This window comes from Telopea speciosissima, unplaced genomic scaffold (genome assembly GCF_018873765.1).
Source record: "Telopea speciosissima isolate NSW1024214 ecotype Mountain lineage unplaced genomic scaffold, Tspe_v1 Tspe_v1.0371, whole genome shotgun sequence".
In the NCBI taxonomy this organism is placed as follows: Eukaryota; Viridiplantae; Streptophyta; class Magnoliopsida; order Proteales; family Proteaceae; genus Telopea; species Telopea speciosissima.
The window spans coordinates 27,521-36,865 of NW_025317707.1; the positions used below are offsets into that span (position 1 = coordinate 27,521).

The following is a 9,345-nucleotide window of genomic DNA, read 5'->3' on the forward strand; positions in this document are numbered from 1 at the left end:
AGGCAGAAATCTTCTTGCCTAAGATTTAAGTTGATTATTGGTCTAGTGGTAGTTTGTAGGTAATTAGAATAGTTATTTTGATTGAGACATTGTTTTTGTAATCTCTTAAGTTATGGGGAATACCAGGTTGGGAGGCTGCCTTGATTTCAAGTTCCTTTAATGGTAGTTGCATCATCTATAGCATATTTAAAGGGGTGTCTTTAAGTTGATTTTACACATTAATGTGAAGTGGGGGTTGTTCCAATAGCTGCAGCCATGTGGATTGGTGTTTGGTGTTGTGTGTTGATATACATTGTTGTAGCCCCTTACTTAAAAGCTCGAGCTTTTAGGATAAACGACTATAACATGGTACCAGAGCCACGTCCGTTTGTTGTCCTCCTTAAGATGTATATCCATAAGCAAAGCCAGGTATGCCGAAGGTGCATGTGCGGGGGAGTGTCGAGATGTTGGGAGTTATAGAAGTATAGTCCCACATCAATTATTTGGGACCTTCGATGTGTCTTAATATACCCTTGGGCCATCTCCACCTAAAACTGATGAGGGGATAGATAAGATAAGCCCTAGGTTCAGATTAAACACCTCCCAAACAAGATCCCAACAACAACAACCATAACCTTATCCCAACTAAATGGGGTCAACTACATGGATCCGATAGAGGCTATGATAGTAATAGAAGTAAGAGAAATAAAAAGAAGTAAAAAAGAGTAAAAGGAAGTAAAAAGAAAATAAGTAAAGGTAGAAGTCAAAGCAGCAGTCAAAGCAACATCCTAGGAACATCCCCCTACAAGGGGTCTGTTACACAGGTCCTTGTCCTCCAAACAACTCTATCCGTGGTCATACTAGAATCGAGCCCTACCACATGCATATCCTTTCTTACCACTTCTCCAATAGGCATTTTAGGCCTGCCCCTACCTCTTTTAGCTTCATCAAGCTGAATCTGGTCACTCTTCCTTCGTAGTGCATCCATGGGTCTCAGTTGGACATGACCATACCACCTCAAGCGGCTCTCACGGAGCTTGTCTTGGATTGGTGCAACTCCCAAATCGGTTCTAATATAATCATTCCTTACTCTATCTCTCCTGGTCTTGCCGCACATCCTCCTCAACATCCTCATCGCCGCTACACTCATCGTATCTATCGTACTCTTCTTAACTGTCCAACATTCTACCCCAAATGTCATAGTTGGTCTTATTACTATCCCGTAGAATTTCCCCTTAAGCTTAACAGGCATGCGTTTGTCACATAACACTCCCGATGCATCTCTCCACATCATCCATCCTACTTTATGTGGGAAACATCATCCTCTGTATCACCCTCTTTGTAAATGGTTGACCCTAGATATCTAAAACATTCATTTTGTGGTAGCTCTTGCTCCTCAAGTTTCACCACTTCATCACCTCTCCTGGTTTGACTGAAGTTACACATCATATATTCTATCTTTGTTCTGCTTAACTTAAACCCTCTTGATTCCAAGATTGATCTCCATAACTCTAGCTTCACATTAATCCCTTTCATTGTCTCATCTATCAAAACAATATCATTAGCGAATAGCATACACCAAGGAACCTCATCTTGGATGTGCCTGGTTAAATCATCCATAATGAGTGCAAACAAATAAGGGCTTCAAGCTGATCCTTGGTGTAACCCAACTGTAATTGGGAATTCAGTACTTTGACTCTCTACAGTTCTGACACTTGTCATCATGCCCTCATACATGTCCTTTATTATATCCACAGTTACTTGAGGTCCTTCTCTTCCTTAAGACATGCCGAATGAGCTCTCTAGGGACTTTGTCATAGGCCTTTTCTAGGTCGATAAAGATCATCTGGAGGTTCCTTTTGTAAGCTTTAAAAATTTCCATAAGCCTCAGAAGGTAAATAGCTTCTGTCGTGGATCACCCTTGCATAAAGCCAAATTGGTTCTCCGATATATCAGTTTATCTTTTTAGATGGGCTTCAATGATTTTTTCCCATAGTTTCATCGTATGACTCATTAGTTTTATGCTTCAATAGTTATTGCAATTCTCACCTTTATTCTTATAAATTGGAACTACGGTGCTTCTCCTTCAATCATCTGGCATTTTCTTTGTACTCAAAATCTTGTTAAACAACTTAGCCAAGATACCCCCTGTATTCCTGATCTCTTTCACACTTCAATTGGGATCTCATCCAGTCCCGGTGTTTTACTTATCTTTATTTTCCGTGGGGACTCTTTAACTTCAGCCTCACCAACTCGTAGTAGATGTCCATGACATGTGTTGGCTTCAAAACTATTCCTCTCCACTTCCGAATCCCATCCTATCAGTCAAAGTAGTTCTATTTAGTAAGTTGTAAAAATATTCACCCCATCTCTGCATAATGCCCTCATCTCGTATTAGTACTCTACCATCCCCGCTCTTAATGCATCTAACATGGTCCAAATCTCTATTCTTCCTTTCTCTTATTTTAGCTATCTGAGAAATCGCATTTTCCCCTTCCTTTGTAATAAGTTTTTCATAAAGGTCATCATATTTGTTCACTCTTGCAGTTAACAGGAGAGATTTAGAGCTCAATGCTTGGATGTGTTAATGAACATCCAAGCCTCTTTATTTATAATAGAAGAAGGGAGAGAGAAGTTACATAATTGCCTCCGTATAACCGAATCTATTAATTAGAGTCGTTACAGTGGAAAAATATAAATAAAGACAAAAATACCCCTACGGTTCACTATTACAATATTTTAATACTCCCCCTCAAGTTGGAGCATAAATATTAAACATGCTCAACTTGACTAAAATAGGATGAAAGACTTTCCCACTTAACTCCTTAATGAACACATCAACCAATTGATCTGTAGACTTCACAAAAGGAACACAGACCAGTCCTTCTTCCATTTTCTCTTTGATAAAGTGCCTATCAACCTCAACATATTTGGTATGATCATGCTGAACAGGATTGTGAGCAATGCTAATAGCAGCCATGTTGTCACAATACAACATCATGGGGAGACAGACAGGAGCACCAAGATCTTGCAATAAACTTCTAAGCCGCAACAGCTCACAAATGTTTTGTGCCATAGCACGAAACTTTGCTTCAACACTAGACCTTGCCATCATGATCTGCGTTTTGCTATGCCAAGTGACAAGATTTCCACCTACAAGGGAGCAATAACTAGATATGGACTTTCTATCAGAAGATCCAGCACCCAATCAGCATCAGTATTCGCTTTAACTCGTAGATGGCCATGTGGAGATAAAAGAATTCCTTTCTCGGGCTGACTTCAAATAGCGAAGAATACGAAGAACATCTATATGAGAGGAATAAAGATCACGCATGAACTGACTTGCCAAACTCACGACAATGGCTATGTCTGGCCGTGTATGAGAGAGGTAAATAAGTTTTCCCACCAGCTCCTGGCAGCGACCTTTGTCAACTGGTTCACCCTCTTTTTCCTTGAGCCTTGTAGTAGCTTTTATAGGTTTATCAAAAGGGTGACACCCTAGCAACCCAGTCTCAAACAATAGATGTAGGATACACTTCCTTTGAGAGAGAAAGATGCCTTTTGAAGATCGAGCAACCTCCCTAGAAAGTACTTCAGCTTTCCCAGATCCTTTATTTCAAATTTACGGTCAAGGAAAATCTTCAACTTGTTGATCTCATTACCATCATTCTCGGTCACCACAATATCATCAACATAGGCTATAAGAGTGGTTACTTTATCACCATTCCTTTTTATGAACAGAGTATGGTCAACATTACTTTGCTTATATCCCATGAAAACCATAACCTTATGAAATCTTTCAAACCAAGCACGAGGTAACTGCTTCTGCCCATATAAAGCACGCTTCAATTTACATACCTTGCCGCTAGTTTTGTCCATGAGAAACCAGGTGGAATATCTATATATACCTCCTCTTCAAGCTCTCTGTGGAGGAAGACATTCTTCACATCTAACTGTTGTAAATCCCACCTTAGATTTACTGCTCAAGATAATAGCACTATGATAGTGTTTAATTTTGCAACAGGTGTAAAGGTCTCCTAATAGTCAGTCCCATATGTCTGAGTAAACCCTTTGCCACCAGCCGTGCCTTATAATGATCCATAGTGCCATCTACCTTCTGTTTCACCACAAACACCCATTTACATCCTACTGGTCTTTTCCCTAGAGAAAAAACCACAAGATCCCATGTATCATTTTTTTGTAAGACTCATTTCTTCCATCATTGTTACCTTCCACTTTCCATCTGTAAGAGCTTTCTGCCAATTCTGGGGAATATGAACAGAAGAAAGAGAAGACAGAAATACACGAAAGGATGGAGAAAGGGAATTATAGGAGACAACATATGATATAGGATGCTGAGTACAAGTCCTAGTATCTTTGCAAAGAGCAATAGGTAACTCAGGAAAAGCGTTTTACCTAGAGTGGGAAGATGATCCGGATCCAGAGTAGGCAACTGGATGGTTATTGGTGCTGCAATAGATGGAAGTTGCTTGTTTTTGGAACATCCTCTGATATATTTTGAGATTGGCGTCATTGATTCTCCTCTGAAATTCTCCAATGGTTTTCTGGATTGGAGTAAGCTCCCCCTGAACAGGAACTGCATCATTACCAATATCCAAGGTCTCCCCCTGTGTAAGATCCTCTCCATTAGACGGCATGTGAGGAACAAGAGGAGTGGGTTCAGGTTGGTTATACACCGGAGCCTCAAGAGGGGCCCCAAGAGTCAACGCATCTTCCCTAGAACTCTCCCCCTGAAGAGGTGTAGTGGGATAATAGGAAAGGGTTTCATGAAAAATACCATCCATACTCACCACCGTACGACGGGTGGGTGGATAGTAACATTTGTAACCCTTCTGGGAAAGAGAATAACCCAAGAAAATGAACAAGAGTAGTAGGTTCAAGTTGGTTATACACCGGAGCCCCAAGAGGGGCCCCATGAGTCAACACATCTTCACTAGAACTCTCCCTCTGAAGAGGTGTAGCGGGATAACAGGAAAGGGTTTCATGGAAAATAACATCCAAACTCACCACCGTACGACGGGTGAGGGGTTAGTAACTTTTGTAAACCTTCTGGGAAGGAGAATAACCCAAGAAAATGCAGCAAAGGCCACGGGACTCAAGTTTACTAGGCGACCAAGTATCTTGAGCATAACAAACACAGCCAAAAAGTTTTTTTTTTTCGTGAATAGAAAATTCTAATACCAAACCCCAAGAGGGGGAGGGGGGAGAAAAGCGGGGGAATATACAAAGGAGGAGAGGAGGGAGAGAGGGGGGAGAAGCAAAAGCCTCAACCTCGAGACTGCGTAAGAAGAGGTTGGAGGCTGCTAGAGAGAAATATCAAGACCCTAGGATACAACAATATGTCTGTTCCTTGGGGTATAAAAAATGGACCTATGAGGGATAAAATTGAGCTTGGAGAAAACATCGAAAGAGATGGCTTTCCAAATCAACTCAAAAGATTTAGAGTTGGAGGTCCATCTCCTAGGATTCCTTTCCATCCTGATGTGGTAAATAGCGGAGCCAAATACAAGCTTTCTAACAATGTCACAGATTGTGTCTCCAGTGAATGTTATGTCCAATCAGAGCCATTCTCTATCAAAGGCCAGGGGTCTCCTGCAACGAGACCAAATGGTCGTAAAGGCTTTTTCCCAAATGGTGGAGGTAAATGGGAAAGCAAAAAAGAGATGGGTTGTGTCCCGTGGCTATTCCAGCAAAAGATGCATGGGGAGACAGGTATGTTTCGATGGAGAAGGAAGGCTTGGGTTGGGAGGCAAAGGCTAAGGGATCTCCAAACTGTGAAGCTATGGTGAGGGATGTGGCCTTTGAACCAGACTAACTTGTGCCAAGGGACAAAGGGGCCAGGGTTCCGAACAAAATTCAAAGCAGTATTCTTTTTTATCTTCTTTATCATAAGTTCACCTCCCTCAATGAACGACGAAGACCTATATTCACTTTATTAAATTTTTATTAAATTAACGACGAGATCTATTATCATTTCTCGCATGTCCTCGAAAATTTATAGTGGGTGCAAATTCTCCCAATTTGTGACCTACCATACGATCTGTTATAAAAATAGGCAAATGTTCCTTGCCATTATAAATAGCAATTGTATGGCCGATCATTGTAGGTATAATGGTAGATGCCCGGGACCAAGTTATTATTATCTCTTTTTCTGCCTTCGTGTTGAGTTTCCTAGAGCTAAAGAGGCCATTGGAGGAGGGAAGCCAAATAACCTTATCCGTGTGAGTTGGGGGGGAGGGGGTGAAGGGGGGGAGGGACAGCCAGATCTAGGATAGAATAGAGGGATGGAGAGAGGGGGGGACTAAGAGCCCTGAGAAATGATGGAGGGGGGCAGATTGGGAATGCCAGAAGAATAAATCGACCTGGGCCCAAAGACATTATAAAGGACCCCTAGGGGGTGCCAGGGATCCAGCCAAACGGAGGTGAAAGATCCATCAACAATAGTGGAGGAGGTGGCTCCAAGGGTGTTAACAGAACACGATGGGATGTAATGCTTGAGTGAGTAATGATCACCCCAAGCTCTTTTATTTATAATATCGAAAAGATAGGACAGAATTACAAAGAAGCGATGTGGGACTAAAACCCACATAGCCGACTAAACAACTTAAGAATACAAAAGACAAATATACCCTTTCGGGTTTGACTACTCAACACTCCCCCTCAAGTTGGTGCATAGATATCACACATGCCTAACTTGACCAAATTACGATGAAACATCTTTCCACTCAATCATTTAGTGAAGACATCAGCAAGTTGATCACTTGATTTCGCAAAAGGTATACTAATCTGTCCACTTTCCAACTTTTCCTTGATGAAGTGTCTGTCAATCTCCATATGCTTGGTATGGTCATGTTGTACTGGATTGTAAGCAATGTTGATTGCTGATTTGTTGTCACAGTACAACACCATATGACGATGAACTGAATCACTAAGATCTTGGAGTAAAATTTGAAGCCACAATAACTCACAAATTCCTTGAGCCGTAACACGGAACTCTGCTTCAGCATTGGATCTTGCCACTACATTCTATTTTTTCCTACGCCATGTGACAAGATTACCTCCAACAAACGTGCAATACCCTGAGGTAGATTTTCGACCAGGATTACCTCCCCAGTCTGCATCTGTGTAAGCTTCAATACGAAGATGATCATGCAGGGACAAGAGAATTCCTTTTCCCTGAGCTGACTTCAAGTAGTGGAGAATACGAAGAACAACATCCATATGGTTGGGGTAGAGATGCATGAACTGACTGACAAGGCTTACCACAAATGCAATGTCTGGTCTTGTGTGAGAGAGATAAATCGTCCACGGGAGTAGCATCTTTCTCTTGCAGACGAATATTGGCTTCCAAAGGAGTATCATAAGGACGACAACCCAACAAACCAGTCTCTGAAAGCAGGTCCAGAACATACTTCCTTTGGGAGAGAAATATGCCTTTGGAAGAACGAGCAACTTCAATCCTAAAGAAGTACCTTAGCTGTCCAAGATCCTTTATTTCACATTTTCGTCCCAAGAAAAGTTTCAGTTTAGAAACTTCATCAGCATCATTACCAGTCACAATTATCTCGTCGACATAGACAATAAGAAGAGCAATCTTATCTCCGCGGCGTTTGATGAACAATGTGTGGTCAGCATTGCTCTGTTTGTACCCTATAGAGATCATAGCTCTATGGAATCTCCCAAACCAAGCCCGAGGAGATTGCTTCAGTCCATACAATGCGCGCTTCAGTCTGCAAACCTTCCCATGAGTTTTTTCAGAAGAAAAACCTAGAGGAATCTCCATATAGACTTATTCTTCCAGCTCCCCATGAAGAAAGGCATTTTCACATCTAATTGGTGCAAGTCCTAGCCCAGATTAACAGCGTATGACAATAGGACTCGAACAGTATTCAACTTTGCAACTGAGGCAAAGGTCTCCTGGTAGTCGATCCCATAAGTTTGAGTAAACCCCTTAGCGACAAGTCTGGCCTTGTATCTATCAACTAATCCATCCACCTTCTGCTTGACAACAAATACCCATTTACAGCCAACTGGTTTCTTACCTGAAGGAAGAACCACTAGCTCCCATGTCTCATTTTTGGATAAGGCTTTCATTTCCTCCATCATGGCTGTTTTCCATTTTGGATCTGCAATTGCCTCCTGCCACTTCTGTGGAATAGAAATAGAGGACAGAGAAGATACAAAAGTGCGATATGAAGGAGATAAGGAGTCATATGAAACAACATGAGAGGTGGGATGTTGGGTACAAGACCTAATGCCTTTACGAACAGCAGTAGGAAGATCAAGAGGTGGAGCAGTCTCTGGATCAAGTTCTGGCGATTGGGGAAGAGGTACGGTAGTGCTAGTAGTCTCAACATGCTCTTGTTGCTGCTTTCGATTTCGGGTATGGACTGTATCAACAGGAATCTGACTCACAGGTCTACGCTCCCCTTAAGCAGAAATTAAAGTAGACATCAGCTCCCCCTAGACAGCAAGCACTAAAGTAGACGTCGGCTCAAGCACATCTTTAAACACATCTTCAAGGATAACTGGAACATGCTCCCCTTGAAGAGGTGGCTGAGAATAATAAGCCAAGGATTTATGGAAGACATCGCCCATAGTCACCAAAGTACGCCTAGTGGGAGGGTGATATCACTTGTATCCCATTTGAGTAGCGGAGTACCCCCAAAAAAATACACCGAATGCTACGAGGATCAAGCTTGCCATGAGGAAGATGATTGCAAGCATAACAGACAGCCAAATATTTTTTGTGGCACCACCAAAGAGGAAGAACCCTATAGGATGTCAACAGGAGCACAGCCAGCAAGGACAGGAGTAGGCATGCGGTTGATCAAGTAGGCAGTGGTGAGAATAGCATCACTCCAATAGTGGGTAGGGACTTGTCGGGCAAAACTGATGGCCTGAGCAACCTTCAAAAGGTGTCGATTCTTCCTTTCAACCACTCTATTCTGAGCAGGAGTGTCAACACAGTTTGTCGAATGAATTATCCCACTTTCGGCTAGATACATTTGGACCTGCCCCTCCATGTACTATCTACCATTATCACTTTGCAGAATTTTCAGAGATGCATTGAATGGGTCTGAACCATACGGTGGAAGAGCTGAAAATAGCAAAAAACTTCACTCTTGTGCTGCATCACGTACACCCAGGTAGTACGAGTATAACAGTCTATAAAGGAAACAAACCATCTAGAACCAGATATTGAAACATAACAAGAAGGTCCCCAAACATCTGTATGAACTAAAGCGAAAGGTAAAGTACTTCTTTTATTAGTGGAAGAATAACTAGAACGAGTCTGTTTGGCCAAGACACAAGCCTCACATAAAAACTCATCCTTTTTACCAC

At 41.9% G+C, this 9,345-nt stretch overlaps 1 long non-coding RNA gene across 1 annotated transcript; it reads left to right on the forward strand.

The window, feature by feature from the left end:
- The first annotated feature begins 454 nt into the window (after positions 1–454).
- Positions 455–6,155, forward strand: LOC122648031. The gene is made up of 3 exons (XR_006331007.1): positions 455–466; positions 3,437–3,443; positions 5,866–6,155. It is a non-coding gene; the product is annotated as an uncharacterized LOC122648031 (long non-coding RNA).
- Positions 6,156–9,345: the final 3,190 nt, after the last annotated feature.